General features: G+C 46.2%; 1 protein-coding gene and 1 long non-coding RNA gene across 27 annotated transcripts in view; one reads left to right on the forward strand and one right to left on the reverse strand.

The window, feature by feature from the left end:
- Positions 1 to 20,475, forward strand: part of Fars2 (phenylalanyl-tRNA synthetase 2, mitochondrial) — a 463,399-nt gene that overhangs the window by 301,858 nt on the left and 141,066 nt on the right. The gene's annotated exons all lie outside the window — the stretch shown is intronic.
- Positions 1,226 to 12,212, reverse strand: LOC110349788 (uncharacterized). 3 transcript variants are annotated; one of them, XR_015439078.1, is made up of 3 exons: positions 11,819 to 12,212; positions 5,790 to 8,712; positions 1,226 to 5,543 (listed from the first exon to the last, which is right to left on the reverse strand). It is a non-coding gene; the product is annotated as an uncharacterized LOC110349788 (long non-coding RNA). The 3 variants fall into 3 exon arrangements; XR_002396037.2 differs by lacking the exon at positions 11,819 to 12,212 and having other exon boundaries at positions 1,226 to 5,152; positions 5,425 to 5,543; positions 5,790 to 9,129; XR_015439079.1 differs by lacking the exon at positions 11,819 to 12,212 and having other exon boundaries at positions 1,226 to 4,421; positions 5,035 to 5,543; positions 5,790 to 9,129.

Raw genomic sequence — 20,475 nt, forward strand, 5'->3', positions numbered from 1 at the left:
GGCAAGGCCATACTCTGTGATGCCATGTGGGCTGGTGTAGTAAGTGCACTTTCAACTCACAGTGTTCCCAACTTCTGATGAGTCTAGCAGGACGGAAACCCATTAAGGGAGGTAAAGACCCAGGAATGGGAGCCAAGCTGGCCAGTGCCTGCCCAGCTGTGCCACTGCCGACCGTAATCCTGCAGGTTTCCTGACCCTCTGTGCCTGCACCTGTACTGAGGAGCTGGCGTGAGGATTAGGGGAAGGCACTTGGGCAGCGTTGGGCACATAGTAAGAGCTCCGTGAGTCTTAACTCCTATTAGTTGCAGGATTAGTATTCATATGGCAGGAGCACAGTACGTATTTAGCAGAGGGCCAAACTCAGAAAACTAATTTGTCTTTGACAATGTTTTCTCAATAAGAGTCAGCTTTTATTTTGAAAACAGCAAAACTCCTGTCGCTTTGCCCAGCAGGGTCGGGCTTTTCAGAGCCAGCTGAATTTGTAGGCTGACTGCGGTCACCTCTGCGGATGTGCTGGTCTACAGCAGTCACCTTGTGGTGACACCTTAAGTATTAGCTGAAGTGCGAGGGCTCATGCTGTGTCTAGGAATGCAGTGGGATCCAGGTGAGTCTGGATGCTGAGATTGGACACTCACAACCAGCGAAATGTTTTATGAAAATATATGCTGAATATATACCCTTCTGACAAATCACTTCTGAGCAGATTTTTATTTTTCTCCATTTTATGATAAATATGTACCAAATAGCTTTTTGTGCACAGATGCAGAACACATTTGAAAAATTGAATATTCCATACACATAAATGAGCTGTTGAAGCTTAGCAATTAGAAGCCCAGACTCTGAAGCCAAGCAGGCAGTGTTCGCATCCCAGTTCCAACCTGGGGAGCTGTGTGGCTCAGGGCAGGTCACTTACCTTCCTCGGGCTGCTGTTTCTCCTTGGTAAACTGGGAAAGCAGCAGCACTTACCCTAAGTTTGTTTTGCAGATCACCTTCACATGGGCAAAAGCTCAGCTCAGCTACTGGCACAGTAAGGACACAGTAAGTGACAGCCCACATGTCTAATGTCATCAGGACTCCCAGACTGGACCTTGCAGCAGCAGTGTTAGTGTAGAAGGGTGCATGCGGCACCAGCGGCCTGTTACAGAGTGACACAGACATGCTGCATCAGCTTGAGGGTGGTTCTCAGTGGTTCCCAGTATGGGGATTCCCCGAGGGACTATTAGAAGAGACCTTTCCCACAGATGTGGGTGCAGTAGTTGGGTGTGCAGGCTTCCAGACAGCCTGGATGAGAACTCCCTGCCCAGTGCATGCTCTGTAGTTCGTGGGGTCCCATGAACCCTGGTGTCGTCCAGCATAGAGATTGGTGCCATTGACGGGGAAGGGTGCGAATATTCATTCAGATCTGTCTCCACCCCCAAGAAAAGTATTCCCAGCCTCTAATCTGCTTACAAGAGATGGGACTAACACACTTCACATTCATCCTTTACCCCTAAACACCATTTATGTAGCAATCATTCTGTGAGATTCTGTGTTTACATACAGTCGGTCATATTTTATGTTCCGAGCATGTCTAGGATGACCTTTCTGTTTCACTGAGTTTTAAGGTCTTATTGTATTCATTAAAATTTCTTAATCTCTACCTCTGAACATCTAATAGCCTTGTACATTATAAGCACAAAGTGAAAATGGGGAAATTTTGGATTAATTGTGGGAAATTACTAACCCAGTCATCAGGATCAGCTGTGAAGATTTATTCTAATGTCTTTAAGTCTTACATATCAACTGCATATTTAGAAAAAAACCATGGATGTGAGAGATCATGTACAAATACAGTAATTCACTGTGACAATACACCCAGAGTTGTTTCCCTCGATTTGGGAAAGAATGAGGGAATTCTGTGGTGTTAGTGCCATTAAAGCTTGGATTAAAACCTTCCGTCCTTTCAGCTTTGTTCACGGAATTATAAATTAACTTTGTGGGACCTGGGAAGATGAACACCGTAGCTAACGTGTGGCCACCTTAAAGTCACATCGAGAGACCCAAGGCCTTGCAGCAGTAGGAAGGGAAGACTCTGGAACTGACTGGCCCTGGACTACATGGTCAGTTTCTTGTATCTAGGAGCTGGCTGCCGATGACCAGAAACCTTACGTTGTAGCTATACAGTACCTAACTGCCTGGGAGGCCACAGGGATGAGATCTGACTTCTGCACTGGTTCCCGCCAGCTGTGCCCACTTGGCTGTTTAAATTGCGTTTTAAGCTCAGCATACTAAACGTGGCTCATCTGTGTCATAACATGTGGAGCTTGAAGGAACCTCACGTCGGATTTCTGGGTTTTGCAGATGAAATGTCTTTGCTGGATACAGTTTTTCCCTAGCACTAAAAACTCTCTCCTCTCTCCCACACATACTGTTATGCAGTCGTCAGAGCCACACAGACCCTGCCTTCGCCAACATCCCAACTGCTCATGTTGCTCTCTGAATCCCCTAGCACTGTTTGTACTTCATTCCTGAAATGACTTTACTAATGTTTACATATTTGTTTTAGCCAATGCTTACTTCTCCTATTAGTTTGTAAATTTCTTGTGGAAAAGAATTCTAATCTTAATGTCCCTCATGTGCCTTTCATGTTTCATTGCACATACTGTTGAATAGATATTCATTGAATGCGTGAATGAATGAATGAATGAATGAATGAAGAAAAAATAATATGGGCTGACTGATGCTAATGTGTTTGTAGACAATACATTTTGTAGATGTTTCTATGTTATGTCCCTGTTCAAGCCTTTTACAGTGTGGCATTTTTGTTCTGATTGGCTCAATCTTTAAGAGATCCAACCTCTACTATCACTTGGAATATTTTAAATCCACTGAAAATAGTAGTGAGACCTAACAGTGGAAGATTTACCAGTGTGCTAATCCTAAAACAGACTGAGCCTCCCTTCCAGACCCTTCTGTGTTTGCTGGCTGTGTCTTGTGCCTTTTCTCTAGGGCTGAAGGCCCTTGGCCGCCACCTGAGGGAATCTGCGGTTCAGCTACTCCTGTCCAACAGCCCACAGGGATGTGGGGGCAGAGCGGGCAGTGTCTGGTGCTCACTCATGTGTCCTTCCTGCCTGTGTTTTTGTCACTTCCCCTTGGCAAAGAAACGGCTCCTATTCACAGCACGGTCAGCAGCCCTGGCTAGGGTCAGCAGGCCCAGGTGGGAGACACTCAGACGGAGGTGTGCAGGTAGCCGAGGCCCACTGACCATGCTGGCCCCAAGCTCCGCTCACAGCCCAGCCCCTTTATGCAGTCAGTGGCTCTTCCTCAGCTCTCACATGTCCCTCAGGCCCTTTCCCTCCTCCTGTCTGTTTTCGCCTCTCATCTCTGTCACAACCCAAGAAACGTTGAGCTGACCAAAGCCTTCCTAAGCACAGCTGTGGTTCCGGTTCATTAATGGCCCACAGAACAGGCAGGGTGAGGCAGGCAGTGCAGGCAGGACCCGCCTGCCAGGGAACGAGTGACAAGCTCAGCAACTCAAGGGAAGCTCCAGGCCCTGCAGCGAGCTCGGAGCCAGTTTTCCCAGAAGGGTTGCCTCTGTGCACCTCCATGCGGACCCCTCCTCACCAGCAGCGTAGTCATCTTCTAATTCAGCGACCAGGAAGTAACAGGTAAGACTCAGATGCAGCAAAGAAGGCTAAAGAAAACTGCGGATCCAGCCCTCCAGCTGAAATGAGGAGGCCTTTCTCTGCCTTTTCCCTCCCTGTTCAGTCTCCGTCTCACAAAAAGAAAAGAGAAGGAGGGAAGGAAGGAAGAAATAAAAGACATTCAGAACGTTGGAAAGCTCTGCGGAGAGAAATGCTATCGTCTGCGGCTCGTCAGAGTCAGGTCTCACACTTCCCTTAGGAGCAAAGGCTGTATATTACCCATCAAGCGAGGATAACAGCGAGGCGTCCGTCATGCACCATTTTGAATCCTCAGGCTTTTGGGGAGGAAGTTATTGAAAAATAGCCTATAGGAAAGTGTTTGATTCCATTTTACTCAGGCTCAGGCTAAATCTCTCATGACCTGAGTGGGCAGCAGAGAGCAGTGGGGACGGGAGACCGTGGAGGAACCCCCCCACTGGTGACAGTGCAGAGCTGTGCGTCCCTCTCAGCGCTGTCCATCTGACGCCATTAATGACGGCCCTGAGCAGGGCAGGAGGCTGGACTCAGACTGCCCGCGCCCCTGCCAGGCTGTGCAGGGTATTGCTGCCCCGTGGCAGGCAGGTGTAAGCACCGCGCCCCTCCAGCACCCTGAAGCTCCGCCCTCCTGGTGCTCAGTCCTGCACCCCGTCTTCTCGCACCTTCAGGTTCACTTGAGACAGGCTTGGTGGGAACTTCGAAGGCCCCTGGGTCCGGCAGCTTGTCCTTTGCAGGACGGGGTTCTCAGTGCAGGGTTAGTGCCTAGAAAGTGTTGGATACTGAGGGAAAGGTGATGCAGGTGCCTCTGAAGTTTCCCTGAACCAGCAGAGGGTCTGTACCACTGGCCACCACGTGGTCATTCCCTGAGGGTTTATCGACACCGTCTTTCTTTATTTCCTCCTTTAGCTTTGAGCTGTGAGTTGGGTTTTGTGGATCTCATTTCTGTAGTTGATTAGAAGCTGGAGCGGCACAAATTCTTCCTGGTTGGTCTTTTTCTACCTTCCTTCCTAAGGTGTCAGTTGGGGTCCAGGCAAGAGAGAGAAACCATACCTGTGTGCGGGTGTGCATGCGTGCATGCGTGCGTGTGTGTGCGCCTTGAACACGCATCAATACAGAGAACTGAATCTAAGGAAACATCAGCCTTTAAGGGAGAGAACTCAAGAGTCAAAAGGGCGACACAGAGGAACCATGGAGGTGGCAACTACAGAAGGCTGCTCCCCCTCCATGGCAGAGGAAACCCAGCAAGAGGTTGGAATTAATACACCTGAACCCTGGCTCGGGGCAGGGTCTCTGCCCTGAGGCCCAGACCTCTGGAGAGGAGAAAGAGCAGGCGACTCCGATCTCAGATGAGGGACCTGTTGGTGCCAGGACCCACCTTGGAGGAGAGGTGTCAGGAGCCGCGCTGGCATTTCTGGGGAGGGATATGATGAGCCTGTTTCAGAGGTGTCTTCAAAACTGCACCACGGAGCCAGCTGCTGCTGCTGGTTAGTGACCTGTTGACATGCAGATGTGGTACTGTCCGGATGCTGAGGGTCAGGGAGTGTGGGCCCTTCTGCCTCCTCCCATCTCAGCTTCCCTCTAGGGCCAATGAGCAAAGCCCAGCAGGAGCCTCAGTAAAGCAGAAAAGTGGCTCACAGAGCCCAACGCAGTAGCAGGAGGAAGGGGGCTTAGAGCAGAGCTCAGGGGCGCTGTAACTTGGGCATGAGGTGAGCCACTTCCTCAGCCTCAGAGTGCATCCCACCCTGGCTCCCTCACTACTCCGAACCTGGAGCTTCCTGTTCGGTTTCTTCCCCTCTGGCTCCATGTCTCACCCTACATTTCTCCAGCGCAGGTTGAGAAGACCCTCAGCAGTTCCAGGTTTCTGTTGTATAATCCCTTTGTCCCCTGCCAGAAGAGATCCAGCCCTCTGTCCTCTGATGGGTGGACTGAAGGTCCCAGCTCCACCCGTACTCCTGCTCCTCCCAGGTTTTCTCTGCTGCCGCCTCTGCTGCCCTGCACCAAACCCTGGCTTGCTTGGTACAGCGGCCAGCAGGGTCACAGCTGGTGGAGTCGGGAAGGATTAGGAAGAGAGCCCCAGGGCCTCTCACTCCCCAGATGCTGTTATTTCAGTTGCATGCCTGTCACCCTCACCTTCCCGAGGAGGCAGAGGGATGGAACATGGTCTGTGCTGTGGAACACGGAAACAGGTATGCCGGCACTTCGTAGATTACAGACTGTAATGAGAGGGGGCACAGCAGGAGGGGAGAAGCGGCTGGACCCGAGTCCAGTTCTAGTTCAGCCTCATGTGAGAAACAAAGTAGTATCACGACACATGAGCCTGCTATGTGGTTTGCATGCGTTAATGCCTCCTGGCAGCCCTCGTGAGGAGTCCTGGCATGAACCCCCTTTTGGAGATGGGGGTCTGAGCTATTAAGGAACTGCCCAAGGACACAAAACTGGCAGGTTGCAATGGCTGAGTGGCCTGGCTGGTGGCTGCCTGTGAAGATGAAGGAGGCAAGTGTTTCAGGCATGGGAAGCATGAAGTGGCCCCTAGTATGATGTTGCTGATCTGATGAATCCCTTCTCAGGCGCATAAAACAAAGTGGTAAGAGGAGTTATCATACCTTACCTTGTATGACATTTTCTGATTCATAAGGATTTTTAATACATACTGTCCTCATCTAAGTGAAAGTGGTTGCACTTAGGATTTTTTTTTTACTTTTTGGAATCCGTATCTCTTCCCGGGCTAGCAACGCAGAGTCCTCCCAGCCATGCCCATGATCACTGGGAAAAGCACTGATGCTCTGTAGGTTAGGTGTATCAGACACACTCTCTGCTTATGATAGTTTCAGTGTACAGTGGGTTTAGCCGCTTAAAATCCCATCACCAGGAGAGCAGCATCTGTACCTAATATCAGTTTAATTTTCACAATAATCCTGTGAAGTAAGGACACCACTCCTCACAGAGAAGTTTACTGCATCTAAGGAAATGCCTTGTCCACAGCCCGGCCCAGATGTGCTGGGGCAGCAGAGTAGGTGCTGAGAGACCAGGGCAATACCTGAAGAGAGCTGTGATAGATAGGTAAGGTGTATTAAGATATTAACAGAGAAGTGTAGGGTTGAGACTGTAGAGCAGAAAAGGCCAGAGTTCAGTGGCAGCAGGACAGGAAGTCAGCAGAGCCCTCAAGTGTCCAGGACAGGAAGTCAGCAGAGCCCTCAAGTGTCCAGGACAGGAAGTCAGCAGAGCCCTCAAGTGTCCAGGACAGGAAGTCAGCAGAGCCCTCAAGTGTCCAGGACAGGAAGTCACCAGAGCCCTCAGGTGTCCAGGACAGGAAGTCACCAGAGCCCTCAAGTGTCCAGGACAGGAAGTCACCAGAGCCCTCAAGTGTCCAGGACAGGAAGTCAGCAGAGCCCTCACAGCACTCTGTTCCTCACTTAGCTTTCACAGGAAGGGGGTTTTCTAGCATAAACAGCACAGCACACCAGTAGCTTTCTCTGTTCCGTGCTTGACCAGCATTCCAAGGAATTGCTGGCTTAGCACACAGACAGGAAGGCAGTTTTTCAGATGGCACCAGTATGGGCACTGTCTGCTTAAATGTCTCCTTGATTTGGCAAGAGTCTTGGGACCATAAAAGGGACCTTTCAGGGACATGGTGCCAAATGCTCTAGCTTTTCTGAAGGACAATACAGGAATAGAGGGGTCGAGAGAGACACGGAGGTGACACAGCTGCTGTAGTTTGGCATATTCAGGGAGGGCTTCAGGAAGAGGGCGATCTGTGGATGCGGGAGATGGGCGTCACATGCATCGGTGCTCCATCCTTCTCCTCTCACGGTTTCTCCCCCTGTGCCCTCGAGTGCGGCAGCCTCCACACTTCCTCCCCTCGTTTTCAGGATCTGTGAGCACCATCTGCCTTGCTGCCTGTGCAGTTAGGAAGTGAGAGTTGTAAAACCTTCCTGTCATACACAGGTAACCGGCAGATATGACAGATTTTGGAGAAAAGAGGAAAAATGAAAATTAGGCTTCATGGTTGGTCCTGTACACAGAGCACCATATACAGGACAATGTACGCAAGCATTATTATTCATCTTGGAGAAAAGAAATTAATCATTAACGGTCTCGCCACGTTACCCTTGATTGAGGAGTTGCCTGCTGGTAGCCTCAGTGTGTTTGACGGAACTCTGCCTCCAAGTAGTTAAGATTCTTAGACTGACAAGAAGCCCAGGGTCATGTGAAGGAGGAGCTCTTGTGACTGGGTGGACCCCGGCAGCCCAGAAATCAGGACATGGAAGAGTTCACTGATTGCCCCATGGAGGTCTCTTCTGGCTTCCTGGAAGCAGGCCTGGGGTAACCAGGGAATGCAAAATGTGAGGTCTACCTCATTTAACTCTCCTTCAGGAAGGACGGACCCCACTCATAGCCTTTTCCAGGCATCCCCTGCCTAACTAGGTTGGCCAGGAGTTTCTCAGGTGTACCTGACAGGGACTGAGGCCCCTCAGGAAACCTGTGGGACAGGTGCTGGGCCCAAATGCTTGCGGATGAGGAATCCTGCCTGGGTGCACTGAGCTGGCGGTTGGTGCCTGACCGGAGGGTGGTAAGCTGGCCCTGTGCTGCTGCTCGACATGAGGCCCTTGGAAGACACCCTGGGCTGGCTTCCTCTCACGGGGAGAGGGCAGCCTCACCCTTTACCACACGGATGGCCAGAAATTTTTCCTTCAGTGCTTGGGATTGAACGCAGGGCCTTCACACTAAACCACATCCCCAGGCCTTTGTATTTACCTGTTTATTTTTATTTTGAAGCAGGGCCTCACTCCGTCTCCGAGTTGCCCAGGCTGGACTAGAACTTGCAGTCTTCCCTGTCTCAGTCTCTCAAAGTGCTGGGTTTTGTTATCTGAATGAACTCACCTCATGAAGACTTGTCTCTGGGAAGCAGAATCGCCTCAGTACTGAACAGGGGTTTTAAGCCAGGTCAACAAACAGGACTGAGCCTGCCTCTGCCCCGGGCATAGACCCAGTTTATACCTTTCACACGTTGCACCCACCGTTTCCTCTGGTCTCCTTCACTTGGCTCTGTGCTCTGGGGAAGCAAGGGAGAAGTCTGCATGGCAGGAGCAGCCGGAGCAGCCGGAGCCGGCCACACATGGCGCAGGAGCCTGGCGGGTGCCGCTTGTGTGGCTCTCAGGCTGCGATGGGCACAGGTTCTTGTGCTGCCCGTCCCCTGTGCCCGGGGGTGGCCTTTCCCCCTCAGAGCCCGTATTCACCTTTTCCTAAGTTGCTGTGTCTCTCTGGGAACTCTGAAAGGTTTTCTTGGACTTGTTGGAATTGTGAAGCATTATTTGTATGAAAGTGAAGAAGTTCAACCTGTCATATTTGTTGAAGTATACTCTAATATTTAAAGCTAGAAGTTGATTTTAAATAGAAAAAAATACTTTAAAGAAAAACACAGTTGCAAAGACTGTAGCTAATTATTTCCTGCCATTACATAATTTCTCTAAGCAATGACTAAATATTGGTATTCTTTTTCCATTAATTTTCTTATTTATGCAATATTGTTATTTAAGAAATATGTAATAGCTGGTTGAGGAGGCGCATGCACGCAATGCCAGCACCCTCGGGTGGGGCTAAAGCGGGAAAGGTGCCAGTTCGAGCCCAGCCTGGACAATTTAGCAACTTGGCAAGATCCTGTCTAAGACAGTCTGGAGATGTAGATCAGTGTGAAGGTTGTGTGTTTGACCCTCAGTACTGGGGGAAAAGTAGTGTTTCAGCTACAGTATGTGGGTAGAAGTACAATGGATGCCAACAAAGCCACCAGCCAGCCTAAGGTGGACGTCACCAGTTCCTTGCCTCTGTGTTTTCCTCACCAGCCCAGCCCCTTTCCATCCTCCTGAACCCATTTCCTTACCCAAAGCAATGAAGATGTTTTCTGTTAAAGATGTGGGCAGTCATATTCAGTGTTTCTATTCACTCTCCATTTCTACACTACCTACTCTCAAGGAGAGTGGATATTACTCTCTTTGTGGAAATATCAAATCAGTGAATGTTTTCAGAAATGATTAATTCAGCCTAGTCCACTTTCTTGGGTATTTCCCATCACCCAATGGGACAGACGACAAACCTTCCCACGTAGACACAGAGTGACATCTGTCCACTGTGGGAAGGGGTCACGGTGAGACAGTGTCCATTCTTTGGCACAGAATGTCACCAGATGGGAATACATGTGACAGAAGTTAAGTGGACACATGCAGAAGAGACTAAATGACACGGTGGCCCCGCTTTATAACTCACTCTCTTGATGACTAATCCAGTCCATGGGACCTAAGCCACTCCCATGAGATAGGCATTAGTCTCTTTTGAGGATGCTGTCTCCACGACAGGCCCAAATTCTTAATGGTTCTATTGCCTCTCAATACTGTTACTTTGGAGGATGAAGCTCATGAGTTTTAATAAGAACAAATCACCTCCAAACCACAGCAGGGGTTCACAGATCTAGCTTCCCCTACGGTGGCTTGGTTTGCTTATCTGTTTTTTACCCAGGACTTCCACGCAGATTAAACAAAGGAAACAGAAGGGACGTAGTAAGCATGATTACTTGGGAAAAATTACAGTCATAAAGCCACATGTGAGTTCACCCAGAGTGTAAGGATGGCATGGGACCATGAAGATACACACAGTAAACTCAGTGGAAGACTTAAACAACTGGGCAAACCTTCTACAAATACTTTACCTCTGTGGGGGAAAAGAAGGCAAAAATAATGTGGTCTCTTGAAAGACTAAATTATTTAATCTAAAGAGAGGGAGAGATGAAGTCTTTGAGAAGTGCTGAGGATGAGACGAATAGACAGAATAGAAAAGAGGAGTTCTCCATTTGAGGGGACACCAGTCTCTTCCATGAATATATTTAATTATTCATTTACTGCTTTCCTAAGAATTCCACTGGTATATGGTCAATATACTATACAATCCACCTGCTTAAAGTCTGCCATTCAGTGGGTTTTTCATGTATTCACAGAGATGTGCAACCATCTCCAGAAACAGTTTTAGCAACACTTTTGTTGCTCCAGAAGATATTAATAAAGTGTTTGGGATTTTCATCCTGTCTGAGATACTAGGCCAGATGCCATGAGGCAGTGAGACAGAACCCTGGGTTCAGTCTCTCCAGTCCCTTCAGTTCCTTCGTTATCCAGGGGCACATTTAATCCTTTCTTTCTCTTCTACCTTTTTGCTTAAGTTAGAATGCACTACATTCATCCGGCCCTGGCATCCTCCAGACAAGGGGGAGCCACTCCACCCCATGTAACAGGCGTGGTGCAATGTGTCTTCCTTTCTCAAATGTGTGGTGGTGTAGGATTTATTCTAAATGCAGAGCTTTAATGTAATTTTGAGAGGCCTCCGATTTGAAATTCCTCAGGGAATGCATTAGACATTTTGGGACCTTGATATGATAACAATAACAGTTAATTGAGTACAAGGCTCCAGAATGATTGTTCCACATAATTCCATTATGAAAACATCTTGGTTTTTTGTGTCTCTTCAAAAAGAACTGAAATTCTTATTTAGATAACTCCCTGAGTCTCCTATTTCTTGGTGAAGAAACAAAATGCAAGTTGCCTAGATAGGAACTGTGCCTACCCCTGACCAACACAGGATGTGCCTGGCATGCATTGAAATTAAGAATAAAAACAAAGTATTGGAATAAAATGAAAAATCTGTACAGATCAAGGCAACATGGAATCATGAGCTAAAACAATTCAAATTCATAATGTACCAAACCCACAAGCCAAATTTGATAAGTAGTTTTTTATTACCAAATGAATAGATGGAATTAAAGTAAGAGGTGTTGAACATTTGGATATGAAACCAAGTAATCAATAGTGCGTTCTATTTTTGTGGGTAAAAGTGATTCTTGAGCTAATGTAGATAAGAACACAACCACATACACTGTAAATAGACTGGAAATGCTTATATTTCAAGATAATTAGTCTAAAAGTTAAATGAATCATTGGAAAAGGAAATGTCATGGAAGGCACCATAGGGATAAATGTTAGGTTCGGTCTTATTTATGTAATTGTTAATTAGGATGAATAGACTACTTCTGGAAATAGTGGTAGACAGCAGGCCACTTCCTGTGAGCCTGTGATGGATTAAAGTTCTATGCACCCCAAATTCATGGGTTGAAATCCTACCTGAGTAATATGGAGCTCAGAGGAGGTGTCTTTGGGAAGAGATTCAGCCAGAGGACGGAGACTTCAGGAACGAAAGTGGTGCCCGTGTAAGAAGCCATGCGAGCTGGCTTGTCCACGTCCACGCTGTGCGCACCCGCTCCTTCCTCTCTGCCTCTGTCTGTCTGCCTCTCCCGCCCCACTCAGCCCTGTTGTCCTGTTAGGAAACAGCCAGATAGCAGCTCTCCGCAGACCACGAGGAGGGCCTTCCAGCAACAGCCCGCGCTGGCACCCAGAGCTGTGGAAGATAAATGTTTGTTGTTTAGCCGGAACTAAGACAGAGGTCTTAGTTTTAAATGAGAGCCCTTCTAGCACAGGGCTTAACTGCTTCTCTCGTCCTTAGGAGACATGTGTGATCTTGACTCTGCCACTTACTGGCTGTTTGACCTTGGGCCAATGAGTTAAGTTTCAGCCTCCTCTGGGACACAGTGGGACTAGCAGTGCTGACTGTCTTTCAGGACTGCAGCATGCGTCAGTGAGACGATGCTTGCTATAAAGTGCCTGGCACGGTTCCTGGTACACAGCACCCTGCTACTGTTAATAGTATAACCACAGCAAAAATCAACGGTGTATGTGTTCTGAGCCAGGAAAGTAGCAGTGCCTATAGGAGCTGTAAAGTCAGTTCTTGGTGAAATTTGCCAAGGTTAAAAGCTGACTGAAAGTCACCTTGACATTTTCGGAATCTGTGGAGAACTTGTAGAAAAAACAGAGACCCTTCTCTGTTTGAAATAGTCCATACCTAAAACTAAACACAGTAGGAACAGTAAGCACAGTAATAACTCAGCCTAAAGGGAAGAGAACCAGAGAGATTTAATAATGGTCGGCTAGCACCAAAACATTTGCATAGTAGGTAATACATTATCCTATCTCACAACATTAAAAAAGAGAAGGGAGTTAGGGGAAGACTTTGATATAGAAATAAACTCCATTAGAACCAAGTTGGGCCGAACTAGGCTGTGCTACCAACTGACCATGTATGGTGATCTTTCTTGGGAATACTGAAGACAGATCATGGGGGCTAGGGAATTTCTGTTTTCTTGTGGGATGATAAGAGTCTGAGGATTCTGACCTCCAAAGGTCCATGGAGACACCTGTATTTCAGACACAGGGCAGTCAGGCTGGAGCAGGAACCATGTCAGATGGTGCAGTGTTATTAAGCCACAGTCCCACTGTGAGCCTTCTTCTCCCCAGTCCTGTCTGTGGGCAAGCCTGTAATTCATACTGGGTCATGGACGCTGTCCAATTTCTATGTCTGCTCAAGTGTCCGAATCAACATTTTGAGCAAGAACTACTGCAAATTTTGTTTACGAATGTCACTTTGGGTTACAGCATACGATGATGTGCTGAGGGAGGTGTTAGCTCCGTTTCGTGCATGAAGAAACTGAGGAAGGATGGCCTTGTCCTGTGTCGAGCCCTGGACACGCCAGGCAAGATCAAGGCCTGACTGATTTGGCTGCTAAAGATACAATACACCATATTTAGATTTACACGGTTCATTACTTACACAGATGCAGAAAAAAGAGAAGCCAAAGGTTCTAGCTCCCCACACTGAAAAGGGGAGGCACAGAAACAAAAGGAGTTGATGTTGTGGTGCAGCCATACCCAGGTACCATGAGCAGGATGGCTTATACCTCTGTCATGTACTGTCACCCAGCTCTGAAGGCTATGAGTCTAAAATCAGTTAGCACCAGCAGGTTGCTAACTTTGGGTATCTGTTTCACGTCTCTCTTGTAGTTTCTGGGGGTATCTTGGCAGCCATCGGTGCTCCTTTGATTCTAGATGCATCATCCCAATCTCCAGCTTCTTCACATCCTCTCTGACTGTCTCCCTGAATGCATGGCTGCTGTGTCCACATCTCTGGGGCCCACTCCAGTGACTTCATTTTAACTCGATCAGCTCTGTAAAGAGCCTCTCTTCAAATAAGGTCACATTCTAGTGTATTGCCTCTTCAGACCCAGAGGGGATGAGGAGCTGTCTCATCACAGCATCCCAGGGAAACAGGGAGGTGAGCAGGAGGTGGGCTGTAGGTCCTCTCAGCTCATAACAGGAGAGAATCACAGGCCTCCACATGGTGAAGCCTTTGCCCCTGTCAAGCAGCTGGCGTTATGGACCACAGATTCCAGGTGAGGTGTGCCCACTTTAGTCCTGGGACCCACACGTGTGGCAGGGAAAGGACGGCGTAGGATTATGCAGCTGGAGGAGTTGGGTGGGGACACATCCAGACCAAAGCTGACCCATGGGGAAGTCTGTGGCCTGGTAGCCTTCAGAGTTGTCCAGGCTCAGGAAGGGGATTTTAAGCCCATTGTGTAAAAGGCAGGCTTTCAAATTTAAATAAATTTAACTGCATAATAAATGACAGTGCTCTCCTGTACGGTTTTATCATCATAAAGTACATTCTTCACAATGTGAATATATGTAAAATATATACACACACATGGATAGGCCGCTGGTTAATAAAGTCTGTTATTTCCTATTTTTAGGAATTCCTATTCCCTATTTTTAACTATTTTTAACCTATTTCCTATTTTTAGGAATTCCTATTCCCTATTTTTAACTCTGAGTACAGTCATGGAAACTGTCTGATTTTGAACTGTATGACACAACTTTAAGCATGGCTTGAGTTGGAGTCTTTATTCTGACTCGATGAGTGACTTTTAATGGGTTTGTGAGTCCCAGAAGTTCTATACAAAAATCTGTATTTTTGAAAATATGTACTTTTCTGGAAAAGATTTGAAAGTCTTTCATTATCTTCTCAGAGAGGTCTGTATCCTCCTCCCTCCCCGACAAAGTTCAGAGCCATTATGTAAATAAAGTCAAGTTGATATCACTTTGTAGGCTGGATTTTTCTTCTCCAAACACACAGGAATGAGAGATAAAAATCTGAAAGGACAAAATGAAAATTTTGTAAGCACACCCACCTCCTCTGGTAAAAGTCATGTATTACTGTGGGCGACTGACAAACACAAAGCAGAGCATGAGCCTGCAAATCCAGTGGGCTCAGGATGGTAAGAGCAGGGGAGAAAGAGGCTGGCCCCCAATGAAGCATCAGGACCAAAAGGCCCAGAGCCCAAGCTCTGCTGGAAGTTAGGGCATTGTGGTGGTAGTGACCCCTGATCCAGAAGGGAGGCCTGGACCATTACCTGCTGTCACTTCCAGCTTGTAGGATCCTCTGATCCTAGGAAGTGAGCTAGACAGAGACAAGGGCCCCTTCTCGATTAGAGGACCTGAGCCTAATGGAGATTAGGGAACTGGATGAGCCCTCGTCCCAGCTGCAACATCAGCAACCTCTGGACAGGAACTCAGACCCCTTCAGTCACCTTCATTAGGGCTGGGGGTTCCCGTGGAGGGACCACACAAACCTCTAGGCCAGGAAGGGTGAGAACATTCTCGTACAAGGAGAGTCTGTGTGCACCAATGCCAAACCACAGCAAGGACACTGACCTTAGAGCTTCAGCCCCCCTCCCCTGATGAACAGTCAGAAGCTGAATGTACTGGAGGTTCAAGTAAAATCATAAGCGATCTTTAAAAAAATGCCTTATGTCCTCAGAGAGATTGTTGAAAGAATAATAACTTTGACACAGACCCACAAGAAATTCTGAGTAAGGGGCAAAAACAAGTGAAAGGAAGTAAAAGTAGATACGCAAAGAAAACAATCAGAATCTCAGAACTGAGTCGTACATTAAAATAAAGAAGAAAAAATTCAACGAATGAATCTCAGTTGAGGGAGAATTAGCAGATAAGAAGCTATTTCCAGGGAGTTTACCCAGAATGCAGCAGGAACGCAAAAACAAAAACCTAAACTAGGTCAGTGAACAGAAATGGAAGACAGATTCAGAAGCGCCACAATATGTATTGTTACACTTCCAGAAAAGAATGAAATCAGTGGCAGGGAAGTAGTGGCTGGAATTTTTCAGACTTGGAACAAGACCTGAGCCCTCTGATTGAAAGCACACTCCGCATACTGAGCAGAATAAATAAAGATAAATGTACACCCGGCCTCATCAGAGTCAGACTGCAGAGCCTTGGGGATAAAGACACAAGGCTTCCAAACTGCCAGGGAGAAAAGACAGATCACCTGTGAAGAACAGCCCTGACTGACAGCGGCCTTGTCATCATTACTAACAGGTGCCTGGGAAGTAGTTTCAAAGTGCTGAGGTGAAACAGCCATAAACCCACAATTTTGTGCACTGCCAGACTTTTGAAATGTGAGGGGTTTATACTTGGAAATGCTAATAGAGCTCACCTCCCACAGAATTTCACTGGGAACGAAACTATTAAGGATATTCATCAGAGAGAGTGAGAGCGAAAGGAAGGTGCTATCATTTGGAGCCTGAAGGTCGCCCATGTGTTAAGGGGCTGCCCTTGTGGGGACATTGGGAACCCAACCCCTTCCTCTGCTTGTGGCTGCTATGAGGTGAAGAGCTTTCCTTTGCCACTTTCTCCCACCATGATGGACTGCAGCGCCATAGACCCAGAGGCGCTGAGCCAGAATAACCGCCCCCCCCCCCATCTTGGGGCTTGAACCCAGGGCTTTCACTAACCTATGTTCCCAGGCGCTTTTGTTTTTATATTCAGACAAGGTCTGCCTAAGTTGCTAAGTTACCAGAGCAGGGCCGGATTTATGATCATTCTCCCTCAGTCTCCCAGAGAGCTGGGATTATAGGTGCGTGCCACCATGGCAAGCTGCCTTTCCACTTTTTAAGTTTATTGTCTCAGGCATTTTGTCACACAGTAAGAGAAAGATAACATGGGAAGGAGGGATGTTGGGCCTGGGAAAGGCTTAAGATTCTACCTAACCTGTTGGCTGCCTAGGAAGCCTCTGACCCTCAAGGATGTGGGCAGAATGACAGGAGACTCCTGGTCAATCTAACAGAAGGCAGCAAAGAAGAATCAGGGAAAGAAAAAGAACTGGTTATTAGGAATACAAATGAGGGTGGTAGGAAAAAAGTATATATATATATATATATATATATATATATATATACACACACACTATATATATTTAATCATGTATATTTATTTTGTATGTAATACATATGTAATCACAGTAAAAGTAAATAGATTAAACTGACCTACCTAACACATGGAGCTACTCTGATGATCATGACCTTGTTGCAGCACCTTAAATAGGAAGAAAAGTTCAAAGACAAATGCTACTCTCAACAAAGACTAACTTTTTAATTCTAGCACAATTGTGACTACATTTCATTGATGACACGGAAGATTCTGCCCACACCTGGACTGGCTATGGGCGTAAATAACCTTGCCTCTTAAAGTGGTGTTTAACTTTTACCTGTCCCATAGTAATGGTGCATATTTATGAGGTACAGTGTGGTATTTCAATCACTGACTTTTTTTGCCAGTCTTGATAACCAGTCTTGACTTCTACTGCTTGGCACCTAGAAATCTACAGTGCCTATGATTAAGGGGCCACACCTGCTTCCTCAACCAAATCCAGGGCTCTTTCAGTGAGGAAAAGCAGATGTGAGGAAACACCAGTCTCTACTACAATACTCCCTCCCAGTCTCTACTATAGTACTCCCTCTCCTCTCACCATGAAAAGAAGTGGAAGAGTATACACAGGAAAACTGCGAATTTACTTAGCCCATATATCTAAAGTCAAGAAGAGAGAAGAGTAGTAGACTCACTCCTGTTTTCCAACAATTTCTGAAGCAAAGATTACGTAATTCCTGTCAGGAACATCTTGCTGAGACTGCTGATCTTAATTCGTGGAATATTCTTTTTTCCCTATTTGAGTTCTTGAAATTTTATTTAAAATATTGACATATGTGGTTTGCCTTGTTTAGCAAAGTTTTTTGAAACATTTTTTTTTTAAAGAAAAGGTCATCAAGGGTTGGAGGAATGGGGTTGGAGTAGTGTAGTTCAGTGGTAGAGTTTGTGCTTAGCATGCATGAGGCTCTGAGTTTGAACTTCAGCAAAACACATACACACGCAAGTATGCACTCATGCATGCACACGTGCACACATACAAATGTGATTCAATAAATGTTACATTTGTTGCACTATACAAACAGTATAAGAAGAAAAATATCCAAATTTATTGGTCTTTAAATGAAATTCATCTTGTTTAAGAAAAAAATCTTTAGGGCCAGGGATTTAGCTCAGTGGTGCTGTGCCTGACTCGAAAATGCAAGGTCCTGAGTTCGATCCCTGATGCTACCAAAGAAAAAAAAAAAGCTTTAATAAAAACATAGAAAAATTGAAATAAATAATTGGAAAAAATGTACCAAGCAAGTACTTAACCAAAAGGAGAAATAAGAAATTCTAATTTTAGGTAAAAACCATTAACAGAGATTAGAAAGTACATAAATTCAACTAACAGGTAAAATTTACCAAAAAGATCTAATAAACTTGTTTAGCTTCAAAATAAGTGAAATAAGGGCCGGGGATTTGGCTCAGGGGCACTGTGTCTGCCTTGCAAGTGGAAGGTCCTGAGTTTGATCCCTGATACTGGGACAAAAAAAAGTGAAATAAAACAGAGTCACTGGGAGAAATTTATAAAGTGACAGTAGTAGGAGATTTTTATTATTTTTATTAGAAACTGATAGGTCAGGAAGAGCAAGCAAATAGACTATTAGAAAAGATACAGAAGATTTGTGCATGTGTGTGTGCATGTGTGTGTGTCTCTGTTTTACTGGAGTTTGAACTCAGAGCCTCATGCATGCTAAGCACACACTCTACCACTGAACTACACTACTCCAACCCCATTCCTCCAGCACTTGATACCTTTTCTTAAGTGGAGAAGTGTGGTGTGTATGTGTGTGTGTGTATGTGTGTGTGTGTGTGTATAGGATTGCACACCAAAATGAGAGCACATACAACTTTCCCAGCACTCTGAAAGAATTTGCAAAAGTGACCATATTCTATGTAACAAAGCAAGTTTCAACAAAGCCAGGAGTGACTATTTCTGATGTCGCTGCAATTAACTTTGAAACTGGAAATAAAAACATATTTTATAAGCCACAAAACTCACGTGTTTCAAAACTAAAAAATTCATTGTCAAATAAAAAGTAGCAATAGGAAATATATTTGAAATTGAACAATGAAATACTGCACATTAAACCTGTGAGATACATCTGAAAGGTGTTTAGGGAGACATCTGTTGCCTTACATGCTTTTATTTTAAAAGCAAGAAAGCCTGCAAAGATTTGAGTTAATCTTTCACACAAATAAGAGAAAAAGAGCACAGGTAAATTAATCAAACAAGAAGTGAGTGATAATGACGAAGTTAACTGGGGAGGACACAGAGGCTTCAGGGTTGTCCTCACCTCTTTATACCTTGTCTCTGCTGCTTCAGGCCCCACGTTGCCCAAGTGCAAGTCCAGGGGCTGGGTGTGAATGGTGCAGTGAGCCCCTTAAAGGATGGAAAGGGGGCATAGTGAGGGATTCAAAGGACACGGAGGAAAACTTAGCGAGAAGCAAGTTTTGAAGAATCCTTACCCTTTCAGCAAAAGGAAAAAGAAATAACATCTGCAAAAACCAAATCATGGGGCCCACGAGACGTGGAGCATTGCCCTTTTTGAAAACACAAGGATTACTGTATGGTAAAATCCAAACTGTTGGAAAACTTGGGAGGTGTGGGCCTGGGCACCTTCCTGTGGTCAGGTCAAGCTGAGTTCAGTGGGTGCCTCCTAGAGGGTGCCGGTGCGCACATGAGCTAGACTTCCGCCGAGAGCATAGCCTGCGTCATCATGGAACCCAGAGTAGCGGGAACCACAGTGGCAGGTTGGGGTGGGCCCGGACCCGGAAAGCGCACACTACCATCTTCTCTCCGCCCCGCACCAAGCAAGGAGGACAGCTCTCCGGGATAGAAGTGTTAGTCATTGTACAGGTGGGGTTTCCTGAAGGGCAAAGGGGAAGACATTGCAGGTCTCCAGGGTTAGCCCCAACTAGTAAAATGCGGACGCTGTGTCACAGGAGAAGTACTTGTAGCCACAGTGCAACAAGCGTAAGGATGAGAGGAAAGCGTGACCAGAGTATTTAGTATCAGTCTGCATGTCAAAGCCACTCTAAAAGTCAAATTTCAAATCATAAATTTTTGCCTATTTTATTCCAGTCATTTAATTCATAGCTTTTACTTGGTTAGATCTGTCTCATGACAGAGCAGTGGTGAGAATAGGTTATCTTTATCTTACTGTTTTAACTCTATTAGTGCAGGTTCACAGTACATGATATCTGCACTTATTTTGGGGAGTAGGTACATGCACATAATGCAGCTTGTTTCTTTTTTAAATCTTCTTCCCACTCACCTCCCTCCATCTAAATCCCCTTTCTTCATGTTTATTCTTGTTATTATTCTTCTTGGCCCATGACATATAATGTTTACATTCATTGTGGGTGTTTGGTACCTGCACATGGCATATCTTAAGTCTTCATGCTTCCCCTCTCCTTCTTCCCTGGCCCTCAGTCTCTGGACCCCTTTCCATTTGCAAGAGAACTATCTCCTTGTTTCCTTCTATCCATCTTTTATTTTACTCTTTGTTTGTACTTTGCCTTACTCAAATGACACATGGCATATGGCATTTAAGCTTATGTGTCCGATGTGTTTCACTCAACATTACATTTTCTGGCATCCATTTTCCTACAAATGCTTCAAATTT

The sequence above is a fragment of the Heterocephalus glaber genome, unplaced genomic scaffold, assembly GCF_053883595.1.
Source record: "Heterocephalus glaber isolate CG9 unplaced genomic scaffold, H.glaber_assembly_v1.0 deba00001472, whole genome shotgun sequence".
Lineage (NCBI taxonomy): Eukaryota > Metazoa > Chordata > Mammalia > Rodentia > Bathyergidae > Heterocephalus > Heterocephalus glaber.